This window comes from Tenrec ecaudatus, chromosome 15, assembly GCF_050624435.1.
Source record: "Tenrec ecaudatus isolate mTenEca1 chromosome 15, mTenEca1.hap1, whole genome shotgun sequence".
Taxonomy (NCBI): domain Eukaryota; kingdom Metazoa; phylum Chordata; class Mammalia; order Afrosoricida; family Tenrecidae; genus Tenrec; species Tenrec ecaudatus.
In genome coordinates this window covers 42410017-42428133 of record NC_134544.1, presented here as the reverse complement: position 1 = coordinate 42428133, position 18117 = coordinate 42410017, and the positions used below count along the sequence as shown (strand labels likewise).

The window sequence follows — 18117 nt, the reverse complement described above, 5'->3', positions numbered from 1 at the left end:
ATTTACAAGCTCAGCTCTAGAGACCAAATCATGATTTTAGGTGAACCACTTGATACATCTATGTTGACAACCCATGACTATAAATATATGCTGATATAAATATAGATCTGTGTCATCCCAAAGAAATGTTTTGAGTTTTATGGACCATTTGAGGTAGAGATTTATGAGTCTCTGTATGAGTTGTTTTCTGAACTTGATGCGTTGGTTCACCCATACGAGGGAGCATATTGGTACACAGAAATGGGAAACTTAAAAGAGTTATAAGGAAAATTAAATGAAAAGATAGGACTTTTTCCATGAACTTTGAAGCCTCCTTGTATTAAGTTAACTTACCATATTCTACTAGTCTGCAGGATCTACAGTTACTTTATTGAAGTGATATCATCACCTTTAGTCTTCATCTTTTATTTACAGATCATGATTAACAAGGAAAAAATAAGTCCTTTTGTAATTTTAGTAAATTTCATGCTTTAAATCAACAGGCATTTACTTTTTAATACAAAGAAAGCAGGCTGTGTACACTTTTAAACCAAAGTTCTGCTTGTTTTTAACCTAGTGGCTTTCAGGGAAGATGTAGAGCTCAAGTGGGGGAATTGATACTGTAAAAGTTTCTTTTAGGAAATAAAAAAATAGAGAGAACATGTATCTTAGGTTTTAGTCTTTAGATCTATGAGTAAATAATGATTCCGACATTTTATATGACTGCCTTTAAGTATTCTTAATGACAAGTTTTATATGTTGGTTTCTGATGGTATGATTCTTGGCAGGCAGAGTTGTATTGACTTAATGAAACGTTAATTCAGCTCACGCTTTGTTTCTGTTGGCTCAGAACCCAGAGTTTGAGGGGATCATTTCTGCAGAAGTGAAGGGAGTCTGAAGATAGCCTGAAGTATGTGGCAGGGCTCTCTTTTGAGACATCAGTTATCATAACAGTGAGCAGCCCCGAGAGAAAGTGAGGCGTGCATTCAAAACGCTGAACAGAGTGGCATCATTTAAGGCAGTGGATCTCAACCTTCTTCACGCCATGGTCTTTTCATACAGTTCCTCTTGTGGTGACCCCCCAACCATAAACTTATTTTCGTTGCTACTTCAGAACTGTAATGTTGCTACTGTTAGGAATCGAGTGACCTCTGTGAAAGGGTCATTTGACTCCCAAAGGGGTCGTGACCCACACGTTGAGAACCACCGATCAAGGCCATAGTAGTTTTATTGGTGCCAGTTTACAGTGATAGAGTACAGGAAGGTGAAGTTGGTAGGATAGTAGAATTCTTGCCTCCCACAAGGGGACTTGGAGTAAGTTGCTTATGCATAACCACCACTTTGGTGGTCTACATGTTTTAAGGATGCTAAGTCCATTTCAATGGCACTGTCAAACTCAGGAATGCTGATTGGTCTACTTCTGAAATTCAACCAATGAGAACAACCCTATAGAGGGTGACCATGGTGCTTTGCCCTGGGGATGAACAGGCTTAGAACACATTTTTTTCCGTTTTATCTGGACTCGCCATTATTGGGTAACAGCTTGTTGGCAGCTATCAACAAGTGCCACAACAAAGAAAGTAAGAAAGTGATCATCAAGGCCTTTATGGAATTGGAATGGCAGTGTTTAGAGGAGTTTTTGAGGAGGGTGCTAGCCTGTTTCTTATCTTTCTCCTTATGATGGATTATGATCTTATGATGTATTATGACCTTATGATATATTATGATCTTATGATGCATTATGATTATGATCTTATTTTGCTTGAGAGTTTCAGGAGCTTACCTGTCTGCATATCAGTGTTGGGGGTTTAAGAAGGTATTTACAAGTTTGAGTGTTCCTAGAGAAGTGGTTCTCAACCTGTGCATCGTGACCCCTTTGGGGGTCAGATGACCCTTTCACTGGGGTTGCCCAATTCATATCAGTAGCACAATTACAGTCACGATGTAGCAACGAAAATAATTTTATGTTTGGGGGGTCACCACAACATGAGACACTGTATGAAAGGGTCGTGGCATGAGGAAGGTTGAGAACCACTGCCTAGAGGAAGATTAGATGGTGTGATCAATTCCTATTTGTCAGCCATTGCTAAGCACCTTGTCAGCGATGGAAAGGCATTCTTATGGTGACTGTACTAGTCCCTCTGGTTTTCTTAGAATAGGGTCGGGTGGTTTCTGTTTGTTTGTGGTGGTGGTCTGGGGGTCTTTCATCCGAGAGCTGTATTGTAGTTCCTGGTTTTGTGATTTTATGGAGACACTTGGTCTTCATTGGTGGCCCCATGAAACCTAAGCATGTGTAACTAATGTTATGCTAGGTTCACGTGTAAGAAAAGAAGAGTGAGCACACTCTGTGGTCACAAGGGACCACAGGGAGGAGGTGACCCTTCCTCTGCCCACTCCTCCTCCCTGCTTTCCTCCCAGCCTGCAGGTCTCACTGCTCAAGGGACGATGCGGGACTTCGAATGCTGAGGATGTTCATGGGGAAGATGAGGACTTCGTGGGGAAGATGAGGGACTTCTGCCCAGAATCTTCTCTCGCATTATTTTTCTTAAACCCATTAATTAAGTTAGATTCTAGTAGATGTCCAGAAGGATAGGAGTCTCACAGCCTCCCTTGTACTTGCCTTTGAGAACCTTTCTGGTTGAGAACTTTTTTCTTATACGGACATCTTTTGTACCTCAAATTAAAACCAATTTTCTTTCTTTCAACTCCCCTCCCCCCCAAAGTCCAACCCCCAATCAACTCCTCCTGCTGAAGAGCTGAGCACCATCTTGATCTCATCGCTGTTAGGGGTGCCTCTCCAGATGCCTTCTGAGAGCTCCTGCAACGTCACTTATAGATGCCACTCCCATCTCTTTCCTCCTTGAGGGACCTCTTCTCACATATTTTCCCTTGAACTCTGGACTTCGTGACAAAGGAATTTGGGTCCATTTTTAGAGTGCAAAGGTCAAGGAAGAAGAAAACGTTTCTTTTTCAGTGCAGATAAGGTGGCCCACTTAGGGAGTACATTCTTTTTGCTCACGCTATGAGAAAAATAATTTGTAATGTCATGCTAAGCATTGGACGAAAAATATGACCTCACAGTAAAAGCACACTCTCAAAAATAAACAAAAATAAAAGGTCTTTTCTCAATTATTCATCCTAACTAATCAATTAAAAAAATAGCAGATAGTTTCGTGTGTGTGTGCGTGTGTGTGTGTGTGTGTGTGTGTGTGTGTGTGTTTTCTTCCTCTACTGGGAGCCCTGGAGAAATAGGCATTTGCACCTTAGGCAGCTAACCACAAGGTCGGCATCTGGAAGCCACCAGTAAGTTCACTGGAGAAAGATGGGACTTTCTACTCTTATAATGAGTTTCATTTTCTGCTTTTTTAAAAATCGAGGTTTTTATATGTCTTTTTAAAATAATTTTTAGGAGCTCATACAACTCTTATCACAATCCATTACATCAATTGTTTAAAGCACATTTGTACATTCATTGCCATCATCATTCTCAAAACATTTGCTCTCCACTTAAGCCCCTGGCATCAGCTCCTCATTTTCCCCTTCTTCCCCGCTCCCCTCTCACTCATGAACCCTAGATAATTTATAAATTATTATTTTGTCATATCTTCCATAGTCTGATGTCTCCCTTCACTCATTTTTCTGTTGTCTTTGCCCCAGGGAGGAGGCTTTATGTATATCCTTGTAATTGGTTGCCCCTTTCCACCCCACTTCCTGTTAACGCCATTCTCACCACTGGTTCTGAAGGAATCAACCACCTTGGATTCCCTGTGTTTCCAGTTCCTATCTGTACCACTGTCCATCCTCTGGACTACCCAGATTTGTAAGGTAGAATTGGAATCATGATAGTAGGGGGTGGGGGGTAGAGACATTTAGGAACTAGAGGAAAGGTGTATGTTTCATCATTGCTACACTACACCCTGACGGGCTTGTCTCCTCCCTGTGACCATTCCGTAAGGGCATGTCCAATTGCCTACAGATGGGCTTTGGGTCTCCACTCTGCATTCCCTCTCATTCACTATGATATGATTTTTTTTTGTTCTGATGATGCCTCATACATGATCCCTTCGACACCTCGTGATCATACAGGCTGGTGTGCTTCTTCCATGTGGGCTTTGTTGCCTCTGAACTAGCTGGCCGCTTGTTTATCTTAAAGCTTTTAAGACCCCAGACACTATATCTTTTGATAGCCAGGCACCATCAGCTTTCTTTGCCACATTTTCTCATGTACCCATTTGTCTTCAGCCTTCGTATCAGGGAGGTGAGCACACAATGATATGATTGATGTCTGATAACTGATCCCTTTAGCACCTCGTGATCACGCAGACTGGTGTGCTTCTTCCATGTGGATTTTGTTGCTTCTGAGCTAGATGGCCACTTGTTTACCTTCAAGCCATTAAGACCCCAGACTCTCTATATTTTTTGATAGCCGGGCAACATCTGATTTCTTTACCACATTTACTTATGCACCCACTTAATCTTCAGCGATTGTGTCAGGAATGTGAGCATCATGGAATGCCAGTTTAATAGAAGAAAGTATTCTTGCAATGAGGGAGTACTTGAGTGGAGGCCCAGTGTCCATCTAGCAGGTAGTGTTTGATTCATATATAGGACAAGAATATTTGCTGCCTTTAAAAAAAGGCCTTTTCATTGATATAAATAATTCTTTCTTTTTTCTCTTGAGACATTATATACCAGTTTCCCAAGCCATTAGTTACCTTCTCAAACTCCCTAGTTATTATACACTAGAATTTAGAGTGTACACATAGAAATGTCAAGTTATTCATAGGACACAAGAACTTTCCTTTCACCTGGACCAATTTCCACTGTGATCCCTCCTGTCCTCCTACCTTCCCACTCAAGAGGTCTCTTGCTTTGTTCTCAGGCAGATATTTCAGTAACCTGGTGCAGCGTTGAGGCTCACAAGTGTTAGTGTAAATGACATCTCCTCTAGTCTCTTTGCTCACTGCTCCATACAAAGGCCATAAAAAGACATTAGTGAGTCATTAGTCTCCATAACTCTGAAAGAAGTTCTTGTTGGTTCTGTGACACACAATAACAAGAACAACAAAAGCCCAGCGCCATCCAGCTTGATCTTATAAAACACAGTGTCAGTACTCTTTTGGGTTTTAGAAGCTTTAGATCTATTTTTTTCTTTTAATATCATTTTATTGGGGGCTCTTACAACTCTTGTGACGATCCATACATTAATTGTATCAGGCACATTTGTACATATATTGCCCTCATTCCTTTCTAGACATTTACTTTCTATTGAGCCCTTGAGATCAGCTCTACGTTTAGTCCCTCCCTCCCCCTCCCCCTTTTGTGGCCCCTTGATAGATTATAGATTGTTATTATTTTCATATCTCACACTGAACACTGTCTCCCTTCCCTTCTGGTTTTTGTTGTTCTTCCCCCTGGATGGGGATATGTGGTTATGTGCCATTCATTGTGATTGGTACCCTCTTCTTCCCCTTCCCATTCCTGATCTTGGGGTGTGAGCTTTACCTCTTGTGTATACCTATGTACATGTTCCAGTCTAGTCCAGAGTGAGGAGCAGCACTGGGGCCATGATACTGGGGGGGTGAGGAAGTCTCAAGAAACCAGAGGTATATTGCGTGTTCCATTGGTGCTCTTCTGCACCCTGATTGACTCATCCCTTCCTGAAGCCCTCTGTGCGGGGATGTTCCATTGTCTACAGATGGGCTTTGGGTCTCCCCTCCAACCCCCCTCATTATCACCAACACATTTTTGTTGGTTTGTTTGTTTGCAATGGATCTTCTGATCCCTGTTACCGGTCCCGATGATACCTCAAGACCAACCGGCTGGTGTGCTTCTTCCTTGTGAGCTTGTTGCTTCACTGTTGGGTGGTTGCTTGTTTAACTTCAAGCCTTTAAGACCCCAGGCACTTTATCTTTTAATAGCTGGGCACCATCTACTGTCTTCACCACATTTGCTAATGTACCCATTTTTTATTCAGTGATCATAGGGCAGGGGGTGGGGACCGAGCATTACATAATGCCATTTTACTACAGCACAGTGTTCTTGTATTGAGGGAGGGACTGGGCAGCCTCAGTATATTGCTTTATAAATATATGTGCATAGGCCAATACCTCTATTTTTATGGCTTGATGTATTTACATAAGTACATACCTCTATTAATACCTCTGTTTATAGCCTTGCTTCTTAGAGCTTTCCTCTGTTTCCTTTTGGGAGACTTTAAATCTTTTGGGGAGCAGGTGGTCTCACCTTGCTTCCTCAGGGTGGCTGCTGGTTTTGAACGGTCAACCATGCCATTAGCAGCCCACTGCTTACTTCATAGCACTACCAAAGCTCCTAGAGTCAGTTCTGAAATAGAGTCTTGGCTCCAGTTGTATAGCTTACTGGGCATATTTTATTCATGGAAGGTGTTGCCCTGATCATTCTTAGCAGTCAGTAGACTCTGTAAATAATTTCACCACTGAATATTGTCATTGTCATTATTGTATTGCCAGCACTGCTTCCTTGCTGTTCATGTCCGCTAGCATTATTGGTCTTTCTGGCATCCTATGCCCTTGGAACACTTTCCTTGAAGGCCGCAAGGAGAGTTATTTCTCCCCAAAGACTATATGCTTATCTTAGAACAAGGAATGTTTGGAGCAAGGGCAGCTGCCCTTAGTCTAGATACAGACAGGATTAAGGGATTATCTTTTCTGTGAAAGAATGGAAGTCCAGGAAAGATTGCATTTGGGGTCAGACGTGCTGCCTGTACTCCTTTAAGTCATTTTTCACCACCTTTTTACCACTTCAGACTTCATTTTGTTTCTTAAACACAAAGAAAGTTGGAAATGAGCAGTTTGGGTCCCCTACGGCTGGCAGGGCTGCTGTCTGACATGCTGTCAGTGGGGAGCACCACGTTCTATAGGCAAGGGCTATGCATCGCCATCAGGGGTTTTTTTTGACTCATCATGGCTGTACAGGAAAGAGTCCAACTGGCCCTGTGCATTTCCAAAACTCTCTGTTAGGAGTAGGAAGCTTCATCTTTCTCCCAGAGACACTGGTTTCTTCCTTAAAGGTGGTTTCGAAATACTGACCTTGCAGTTAGCAACCGAACACATAACCCACTATGCCACCAGAAATCCTTTGGGCAAGGATTGGAGAGACGGAGACACCACCCACAGTAATGTATAAACCTAGGTGGTAGATATATCGAGAAACAATAGCTCTTTATTTTGGAATTTTTGTATGATATGTTTCTATGATTTTGCAGCAATACTCTTTGACTTGTCTTCACCTATTTTCTAAACCTTAAAAATGTCTTCAATGATGAACCCATTCATTCAAAAATGAATCCTTGAGTCCTGTTGCCTTTTTCTAGCTCTTTCTACTAGAGCGCTCTGCAAACATCATATGAGTGACTGAATGATTAATACATACATAGACTCAAAGTAAATAAGCTTCTCTAAGACCTAGCCTGCTTTTAAAATGTGTCTTGAACGATAACAACGAGTCAGTGTTATCTCCAAAATGTCACACAAATTTGACTGCATTCTTTTTCATACATGTTTTATTGAGCCCATAGAGTGTATTGGGTTTATTTTTCTAGGAAATGGATCTGGTTTGAGAGTATATCGTTTGATTGTTCACAAAATTGAAAAGGAGACATTGTAGGGAAAACTGAGAGAAACGAATTGGTCAAAGAAGTTCCCTCTCCTTGCCTTCCTGAACCCTTTTGACCCCTGGGGCCCGTGATAGCAGGTGACAGTCTTTGGGTTTCAGTGGGATTATCACAATTAATCACCGAATGACTCGTGTGCTGTGATTATATGATCACCATATCCAGATATGTGCGGTGCCTGCTGCCGTGTAATATTGGTTTTTCTTTGAGCATTTTGATTTTCTTCTGTGGACTTTAAATCTTCTTCATCTTTTTTTAATCTCACCGTGCAAAACAACAGTTGTTTGCTTTTCTCTGAAAACAAAACAAGACCCAAGGTAAAACTTTTTGTAATTAGAGGCAGGTCATATAACTTCCCACTGACTTGCAAAAGAAGATTTGTGGTTGAGCTTCCTTATTTATTTATTTTCTCTAATTGAGATTAGGATAATTAAAAAATTAAAAGAATGCTTTTGTTTTCATTTAAAAAAAAGAATTTTCATTTCTCTAAGTAAGCTTTCTCATAATACAAGTTGCTTGATCTTCCCTTTTGTGAATGCTTATTAAAAACAATAATGGAAGATTAACTTTAAAATGGGTTGGACCATTGGCGAGAAGCCTGAGGAGAAGGCACTGGGGACAATGGCCCCAGAAGGTAGAGGGGGAAGAAGGAGATGTGGAGAAGGGTGTGGTGAGCGGAGAACATCATGGATAGGGGGACAGCTAAGTACGCGGAATCAGCATCTAGGAGAGGGTAGAGGTCCTGTGAGTATTAGAGCAACACCAAGCTGGTGGAGAGAAAGCACTAAGAGGGAGAAGAAGGGGGAAAGTGTTGATGGGACAGGAGGAGGCAAAAGAAAACAGAGGCAAGTTCTAAGAAGCAAAGGAAAAGATAGGGAGATTAACAGAGGTGTCCACTTCTGTCTGTAAATACATTAATCCATAACTATAGTGGTATTGGCTTATGTACATATATTTATAAGGAAATACAGTGAAGCTGCAGTTGGGGCTTGGGCCTCGGCTCATACCTTCCCTCAATACAAGAACACTTTGTTCTAACAAATTGGTATTTTGTGATGCTCATCCCCCCCCCCCCACACACATATACATGATCGCTGAAGACAAGATGGGTGCATAAACAAATGTGGTGAAGACAGAGGATGGTGCCTGGCTATTAAAAGATACAGTGTCTGGGGTCTTAAAGGTTTGAAGATAAATAAGCGGCCATCCAACAGCAAAGCAACAAGCCCACAAAGTAGAAGCACACCACCTGGTGCAATTATGAGGTGTCATCAAGACCAGGCAACAGGCAGCAGAAGATTCACAACAAGCAGTACATTAATACAAAAATGCATGGGTGAGGATGGAAGAGGTTGCAATGGAGAACTCAAAGCCCATCTATGGACAATGGAACATCCCCCCGCCCACCCCCATAGAGGAATCTCAGGGAGGGGATGAGTCCACTAGGGTGCAGTAGAGTAACCACGGAACACGTAACATATCTCTGATACCTGCAGGCCTCCTCACTGCTCCCCCCCCCCCCCCGCCCTCTGCTATTGTGACCTCAGTGCTGCTTCCCAATATAGACTAGGCGGGAGCATATACATAGATTTAGGGAAGAGGAACGGGAATGGGAATCAATACCAAAAAGGTAGGGGGAAGGGGAGCAGAGGGTGGTAGGGGGGCACCGGTCCCAATGAATGGCACATAACCACACACCACTATCCAGGGGGAGAGCAACAGAAACCAGAGGAGAAGGGAGACAGTGTTCGGTGTGAGATTTGGAAATAATTAACAATCTACAATCTATCAAGGTCCATGAAGGGGGGGGGTCGGGGAGGAGGGAGGGAAAATAAGAGGAGCTGATCTCAAGGGTTCAAAGAACAATGGAATATTTGTCTGAATATGTCAGATACAATTGCTGTATGGATTGTAACGAGAGTTGTAGGAGCCCCAATAAAATGATTGTTGGTTTTTTTTAAGTTCCGTAAGTGAATGAAAATCAAATTCAGCAACTTAGTTTAACAATCACTGTTCTGCACCCATCTTTGCTGGGTTGCTGAGCCTGTGGCTGCTGAGGCAGACTGAACAGTATTTCAGGAACGGTTAGAAATTCATGTGCCAATTTCCAAGGAAGCAAGGGTATGGAAGAGACTAGCATGTCTGTCTATCCCCTCCCATGTCCCCCCAAAAACAGATCTCAAAAAAGCCAATGTTCACTGACACACAGTCAAATCCTACTATAGTGACCCTTTCTATGGACAAGGTATAACTCCCCCTGGGTGTTTCTGAGATTGTAACTCTCTACTGGAGTAGAAAGCCTCATAACATTCTCTCTGTCTCTCTGTCTCTCTGTCTCTCTGTCTCTCTGTCTCTCTCTCTCTCTCTCTCTCTCTCTCTCTCTCTCTCTCTCTCTCTCTCTCTCTCTCTCACACACACACACACACAGTTACTAATAGTTTCAAACTGTTGACCTTGCACTCAGCTGCCTCACACAAACCCACTGTACAGCCAGGAGCTGTTTGGGATTTTAGTGAGATTAGAAAGGTGGGTATGGAAGAGGGACACAGAGAAGGAGAGCAACAAATACAGCAAGTGTGCAGGTTCAGGAAACATTCCTGGACATAGATTGACTAGATTCAAGGTGTGAGTTGGAGACGCATCCAAAATGCAAATCCAGAAATAGAATCCATTTGTGTCTTGAGGTAAACACTAAAGCCCATATGGGGTTGCCACTCTGCACCTGCCAGTAGACTGGCGTTGGCATTATGATGGTGCCTCCCCCCCACTCTTTTGTTCCAGCACTGAACTTCCCAAATAGAGCTCTAACCCATGTTGTCTTGTCCCCCTACATTTTATGTTGAGGGGTGAATGAAGAGAGAGAAGAGTCACTTGGATAATTTTGAAAAAAAGAACCAACTCCACAGCCTTGCAGGGACACAGCCACTGGTTTTCCAGCCTTCAAGGCCACCTCTGGTTACTCATAAGGCTCCACCATTTGGTGTGCTTCTAAATAGAATATTTGCGGGTAGAGGTTCAGGAGTGGGAGTGGAGGCAGAGAAATAGAAATGGTGAGAATCTCACTAAAGTATTTAAATTTAAAACCAGCAGATTAGCCTGTCTAGTTTTGTTAGACAAGCAAAATATCAGTTGCTGTCCTGTGCCTCTTTTATTCTGTTGGAAGGATAAACAGCTGGGGAGCTCTGGACTTCTCAGGTTTGCTTTCTCGTCTTCAGTCCGCCCAGCCACACTGAGAGCAGCCAGTATCGGGAAGGTGCCGTGTCTCAGAGTAGCAAGTACTGGCATGTGTTTTGTGATCATGGGGACACATGGTTAGAAAAGATAGTTTCCATTTTACATCACATGCCAAGAAGATAGCCCTTCCTAAGCTGCCTGTCAGTGTTTGATATTTATTGGATAAAACATCTGCCCCAATTCTTCAGCTTCCTGACTTCTGTTGTAATTTTACAGACAGGGGATTTTTCCCTGATCCTCTTTTTGACATTCATTTTTCCTGGGCTTGTATTTCAGAGGCCAAACTCAGTCCCTTAGGTAAGTAGTCAGGCAACTGTTTAAAAGGAGCCTTTCATTATTTATTTATCACATCTATTATTAAAAGAGCTGCAAGAATAATTACAAGTCTAAACTGTGTGTTTTGTCAGAATGTGAATCGGCATGTACCTGCATAAAACCTCTATCCTGAGTGAGTGTGTGGCGTGCCCACCGCCCACGTGTGGTCTAAGGAGACCAAGTGTAGGAAGCAACTCCTTCGCTCCCATAAGAGCCCTTATCAATCAGGCCTTCAAATACAATGGAGCTTCCAAAAAGGTTCTGCTAGGTTTTCATTCCATTTTCCCAACGTTTGAGCCCCGCTCACGTACATGTTCTCAAGTAGTGTCAAGCCCATCTCAACTCCTAGGGGCTCTATGTGGCAGAGTCGCTCATTCAGTGCCATCCCATCAGTTCTGAATTGCATTAATAGTAGAGGACAGAATAGAACTGCCCCTTTGGATAGCTGAAAATTTAAATCTTCACACGAGTAGACAGTCTCATCTTTCCCCTCACAGTGACTGGGGGATTTGAATCACTGATCTTGTGGTTTTGTAGTTAGCTTGGTGCATAACCCACTGCACCACTACTGCTGATAAGGTTCCTAGACTGTAACCTTTATGGGAGCAGATCACTAGGTTTCTTCTCCGCTGGAGCCAGTGACAGGTTTGAATCACCAGTTTTTCAGTTAGTAATTGAATACTTTAACTATTGTGGCACCAGAGCTGCCCACTTGTCTGTCTGTCTGTCTGTCTGTGTCTGTCTGTCTGTCTCTCTCTCTTTCTCTCTCTCTGTCACACACACACACACACACACACACACACACACACACACTGCTTTGATTGCATTGCATGTTGCCTTATCCCTACCTTAATGCCCAATTGTTCTAAAAAAAATTAAGACCATCTCCACAGGAAAACTGCTTAGTGGGTTTTAGCTTCTATTAAAATTTTAACATTATTGTTGAATGACATACAGCATTTCCTCCATGTGCAATTCAGTGACACTGACTGTGATCTTCAAGTGTTGCAACCATTCTTACCCTCATTTTCCAAATGGTTCCTCCTCCATTAACATAGACCCCCAGCTTCCCATCACCCCCAGCTGTTGTCTATTATCTCTGATATAGATAGTCCTTTAAGCGAATATGATGGGAGGCATTTTCTACTAATTAAGATAGATTGCTATTTGGCGGAAGGCCATGATGACACAGTGGTAAAAATGCTTGTTGGATAAATGGAAAGGTCAACAGTTGAAATCCACTAGCTGCTTCATTGGGAAAAGCTGATACAGTCAGCTTGCACAACGATGACAGCTTTGGAAATGCTATGGGGCAGGTTGACTCTGCCCTGTAGAGTCGCTCTCAGTGGGACTTAGCTAAAGGCAACAGGCTCGGTTTGCAGGATTTTACTGTTTGGTTTCACAAAGATTTCAGGGAGTAATAGTTTTTTCTTTTGGTCCAAAGTTTATGGAGTATCCCAGGGTAGCAATTTGGGGGATTCAATCAGCATCTAGGTTACATTTCATTCTCCTTTAAGGTACAATATTTATTTTATTAAAAATGAGTAATTAGGGGTAAAGAGTTTGATGGGTTAACTGGAAATTGAGACCAAGGTTCTAGAAAAGGGGATCATGGAGGAAGATGCCTGACGGTGTTTTCAAGCATCTTATGATGCTTCCTGTGGGTGTAAGAGGAAGGATAAGATACAGGTAGCAGGGTTGGGTGAAAGGAAACTCCATTAATTGAGAATAAGCTTCATTCATAGTAGTTCCTGTTGCTACTTCAGGTCTACGAGCCTGCTGTCCACCTGAAGTTCTGGGCTCTCCAGTGACCAGAATCTCATATCTGGAAGTACTGTGTGTGCACGAGCGCAAGTCACTGTCCGTGAGATCGCACAATGCAATGGCGAATTTAACCCCAAAGAGGCAGCAGGTCTGCTGATACTGCAGAGGTGCTCCCATGTCCTGTGCCGTCCTAGATCCGAGGCATGGAGGGAGCTGGGAGCTAGATCACTCCTACCCTTGGGAAAGGCAGCTGATGGTGTGCTGCTTACTGGAGCAGGCAGAACATTCGAGGGCCGTGAGCCCTTGCTTACATATACACTGATCCCTGACCTGTTATTTGGTGCTGCTACTTTGACATTTACTTTTGAAAGACTTAGAAATGAAAGCCTTGCCTAAGGAAATCGCTGGTAAGTTTGATTCTTAATGTCCGGTGTGTGGGAACTTTCTCATATTTTCCAAAAATTTCTCAAGATTCCATGCAGTGCATTTGACTTTATGTTTTTAAAAACTCTCAGTACTTTTCCAATTTTCAAGGTAGAAATACTGCTGTAACCATCAGAAAGTAAAAAGACACGTTTGCCAATGGGCGCTTTCCTCTTTCAGCCGGCCTGGTATTGCATCCGTGTGCGCAGAGATAGTGCTCTCTCTCACCCCTCCCCACATTGCCACCCTTCAGAGGCACACTGCAACCACGAGAAGACTATATATTGAGGTTCCCAACTTAATTGACCCACTACCCCCTTTTCATGAAAAAAAGTAAAAATAACTCGGTATGCCCCTTACCACCCCCCCAATAATGAGAAATGTGGGTGCTATCGTCCACAATCCAGGATAAAGCGGAGGTGTTTGCTTTTGTGGTCCCTTCTCAATTGTTCCAGAACCTCCAGGTGGGATAGTGTCCACTCTGGGAAACACTGATCTATATAATTAGTATTCAAAATAGGTTTATTTGTGGAATACAAGCTGATCATTATTTCCAGTATTTCTTGGTAAGAATGAATAGTGTTACAGATTCATGATCCTTTCCAGAAGAGAAATTTAGAAGCCATAGTTTTATGTAAGCAGTATTTAAAAATGTAGCTTTACTGGAACATTTAGATTGTCTTAAGGAGGAAGAGTGTTGTAATGCATTGAGTTTTACAAAAAAAAAAAAAAAGTCCCCCGATGATTAGTTCAAGGCCTACTCTCGCTCTCTCCTACTTTAGCCATCATATCCCTTGGGCCCATCCCACTTACCCACAAGTCTCAATTATTTCATGTTCAGTTCCAAATGATTTCTTCCCCTGATCTTAATACTGTCCTGTATCATTGACTCCAAAATGATGCAATCAGATGAAACTTCTTTTGACAATGACTTTCTGCATCGCCTCTTAGAATTTTCCATCAATGTAAGTGGGAAGATCCTGGACTGTGGGGCTAGACCAGCCTGGTCTTAGAGCCCAGCCCTGCTGTACCGTTGCACCTATGAGCACTGCTGAGTGACTTTCTGAGTGTACTTTCTTACTCTCCAATCTGGAGACAATATCTTTCTGTCATGGAAGGACCCTGCAAGGATTGAATGAGATCACAGATGTAAAGCAACTGGCATTTACAACTGACCCCTTCAGTCCCCTTCTCAGTAGGTCATTAGTTTTCCTGATTACCGTATATACTCCAGTAGAAGCCATCCAAATAAAAACAGCATTAAAGATGTTCTGAAAAACTTGGCTTATACACGAGTATATAGGTACTTTCTGTGTAAAACAGACTTGATTACTTGCCCCTCCAGGCCCCTACCGCCCCACCGCTCCTTCACAGCCCTGCATCTTCACGGAAGCCTTGATGGTATGGCGTGGTTGCCCAGTGGCGTGTGATCTGAAAGGTCAGCAGTTTAGAACCATCAGCGTGCAGAAATATGGAGCTTTCTACCCCTGTAAAAAGTTAACAGTCTCAGAATCTCACGTGGGACGGTTCTCTTGATGACAGTGACTGGTCAAGGGCCCGCCTCTGTGATACTTGTAAACTCTTGTCAGTATTCAGCCTAGTCATTCAGGTGGAATGCGAGTTCTCACTCCTGCAGGTTGTCCCTAGAACTGAGGTGCCTTTGGATTTCCAAATTACTCGTGACAAGGAGACTTCGGTTGGACTCCACAGAATAGGTGAAAGAGAAGGCCTACTCTAGTCAATGGGTACAGTCAATGATGTGGGGGTCCGCATCTGCCCACCTTTGTCTACCCTGTTTCCACAAGAGGGGTCACACCTGCCACTCCACGCCATTCTTCTCTTCCCAGTCTGACCCCATCATTCCTCCTGCAGCACTCTACTCTGCTTTTGGTAACTCACTGCAATTGTGACAGCGAACTCATAGGCAGGATTCGCAATAAGGGGTTTTATGAGGGAAGTCCATGGTGCGTTCAGTATTCTTTGCCAGCACCAGATTCCAGTCCATTGAGGCTTCTGCAGTGTTCCTTATTCAGTGTCCAAATTTCACATGAATATGTGGCATTGGAAAACACCATGGTTTGGGTAGGCACACCTTAGTCCTCAAAGTAACATCCTTGCTTTTCAATACTTTAAAAGAGCATAAGAATTACTCAAAGCGTGCCTCATTTGCTTTCTTGGCTACTGCTTCCATGAGCACTGATTGTGGACCCAGAAAAGATGACATCCGGGACAAATTTTTCATTGTTTATCATAATGCTATCTATTGTTGATTTGTGAAGACTGTTGTTTTCTTTACCATATTTCGTAAAGTATATTGATCTCCATCACCAAGTACATCACATCCTCATGACTTTGAGCAAGCAAGGTCATGTCATGTGCATATAGCAGGTTGCCTTACCCAATCTTAATGCCACATTCTTCTTTATCTCATCTAGTTTTTCTGGTTATTTGCTCAGCATAAAGATTAACTAAGTATGGTGGGAAGATACAACCTTGGCACAAACCTTTCCTGAATTTGACCCGTGCTACATTCCCTCGTTCAGTTCAAAGGCCTGGCTCATGAACATTGCACAAGTTCTGCATGAGCACAATGAAGCGCTCAGAAATCCCCATCCTTTTCAGGGCTATCCATAGTTTGCTCCGATCCACACAGTCGAATGCCTTAGCACAGTCAACAAAAACAAGTAACCATCTTTCTGGTATTCCTGCTTTTAGTTAAGATCCATCTGAAATCCACAAGGACATCTCTTTTAACACATTGCCTTCCCAACCCAACCTGAACCTCTGGCAGTTTCCTGCCAATCTAGTGCTGCAGTCATTAGATGACCTGCCAAAACATTTTACTTGCATGTGAGATCAATGATACTGTTCTGTTATTTGAGCATTCTGTTGGGTCACCTTTCTTTGGCATGGGTACAAATAAGAATCTCTTGAAGTCAATTGGCCATACGGCTGTCTTTCAAGTTGTAATAGATGAGTGAGTGCTTCCAGTGCTTCATCAATTTGTTGAAACCTTTCAATTGGTATTTCATTGATTCCTGGAACCTTGTTCTTGGCTCATTCTTTCAGTGCAGCTTGGACTTCTCCTTCAATACTATTGGTTGTTGGTCATCTGCTACCTCTTTTGATGGTTGAATATCAACTAGTGCTTTGGGGCACAGTGATTCTGTGTATTAATTCATTCTTCTTTTAATATCCTGCCTGCATAGTTCAATGCTTTGCCTATACAGCCTTTCAATATTGTAGCTCAAGGCTTGGAATGTTTGTTCAATTCTTTCAGTATGAGATATGGTGAGCGTCTTATTCTTCATGGTGTACTAAATCTCGATCTTTGCACAATTTATTATAATATTTTACTTCATCTTCCTGAGCTACCCGTTGGAATTTTCTGTTCACTTCTTTAACTTCATCATTTCTCCATTTGCCTTTGCTACTCTGTGCTTAACAAGTTTGAGAAGAGATTCTCACATCCAATTTGAACTTTTATTTCCTTCCTTCTTTTCAGAGACATTTTGCTTTCCTCATGTATGATCTTCTTTATATCACCCACACAGCTCATCCAGTGCTTCAAATCTGTTTGGGGGATGTTCTCAAACTCAGGTGGAATAGAACTCAAGATCCTGTTTCGGCTTTCATGGACTTGTTTGATTGCTGTTCAGTTTCAGCCTGAACTTGCATCTCACCAATTGATATAGTCTGTTCCACAGCCAGACCCAAGTTGGATTTCATCTGCTGATACTTAGCTTCTCACCAGTCTCTTCCCACAGATGACGTCAACTTGATTTCCGTATATTCCCTCGGGAGATGTCCATGTGTGTAGGCATCATTTGTGTTGTTGGAAAAAAACCACATTTTCTCTCAAGAAGTCATTGGTCCTGCACAATGACATCATGCAGTCTCCAGCTTCATTTCTATCACCAAGACCACCTTTCCTTTAGCCCAGAACAACTATAGTTCCATCCTCTTTCTTCCCAACTTTTGCCTTCCAATACCCAACAATTATCGATACATCTTGATTTCTGTTTCATCAATAACGGATTAAAGATAGTGGTAAAATTTTTCAAGTTTTTCATCACTAGCTTTGGTTAGTTGGTGTGTATATTTGAATGGTAATTGTATTTGTTGTATTTCCCTGTATGTAGATACATATTATCATATTACAGAAAGCTTTGTAGTTTTAAGATCTTGAAATGTCATTTTTGGCAAATGTGAAGCCATTGCCATTGCTGGAATAGTCAACCATAGGACTATCTGATTGAAAATGGCCTAGTACAGTCCATTTAAGCTCACTAATATCTAGGATATTGATCTTTATGTATTCCATTTCATTTTTTCTTCCTTTAATTTATTTTTTCATCCTTCAATTTTATATTTTCCCTTTATTCTGACTTTATTTTAAAAATATATTGTTAATTGGGAGTTAATACATATATCATATTACTCCATAGTTCAAACACCTCAAGCAGAATTATACAATTGCTACAACAGTCAGCTTCCAGACATTCTTTTTCTTCCTGGACACCTTGACATTGTATCCCTTTCACTCCTCACCCCCCTAACCCCCACTGAATGCCCCCCACTCCAAAACCCTTTCTCCACCACTTTACATAAGGCATGGCACCTCCAAGGGCCATATTGATTGGCTGCATATCAATGGACCAATTGTATTATAATCTGCAAGGCAAACCAAGGCAAACTCACTGTCATTGAGTCGATGACAACTCAGAGTGTCTATATAAGACAACGTA

General features: G+C 42.3%; 1 protein-coding gene across 1 annotated transcript in view; it reads left to right on the top strand.

Moving 5' to 3' along the window:
- ASXL3 (ASXL transcriptional regulator 3) overlaps positions 1–18117 on the top strand; it is a 205530-nt gene that overhangs the window by 83249 nt on the left and 104164 nt on the right. The window lies entirely within an intron of this gene.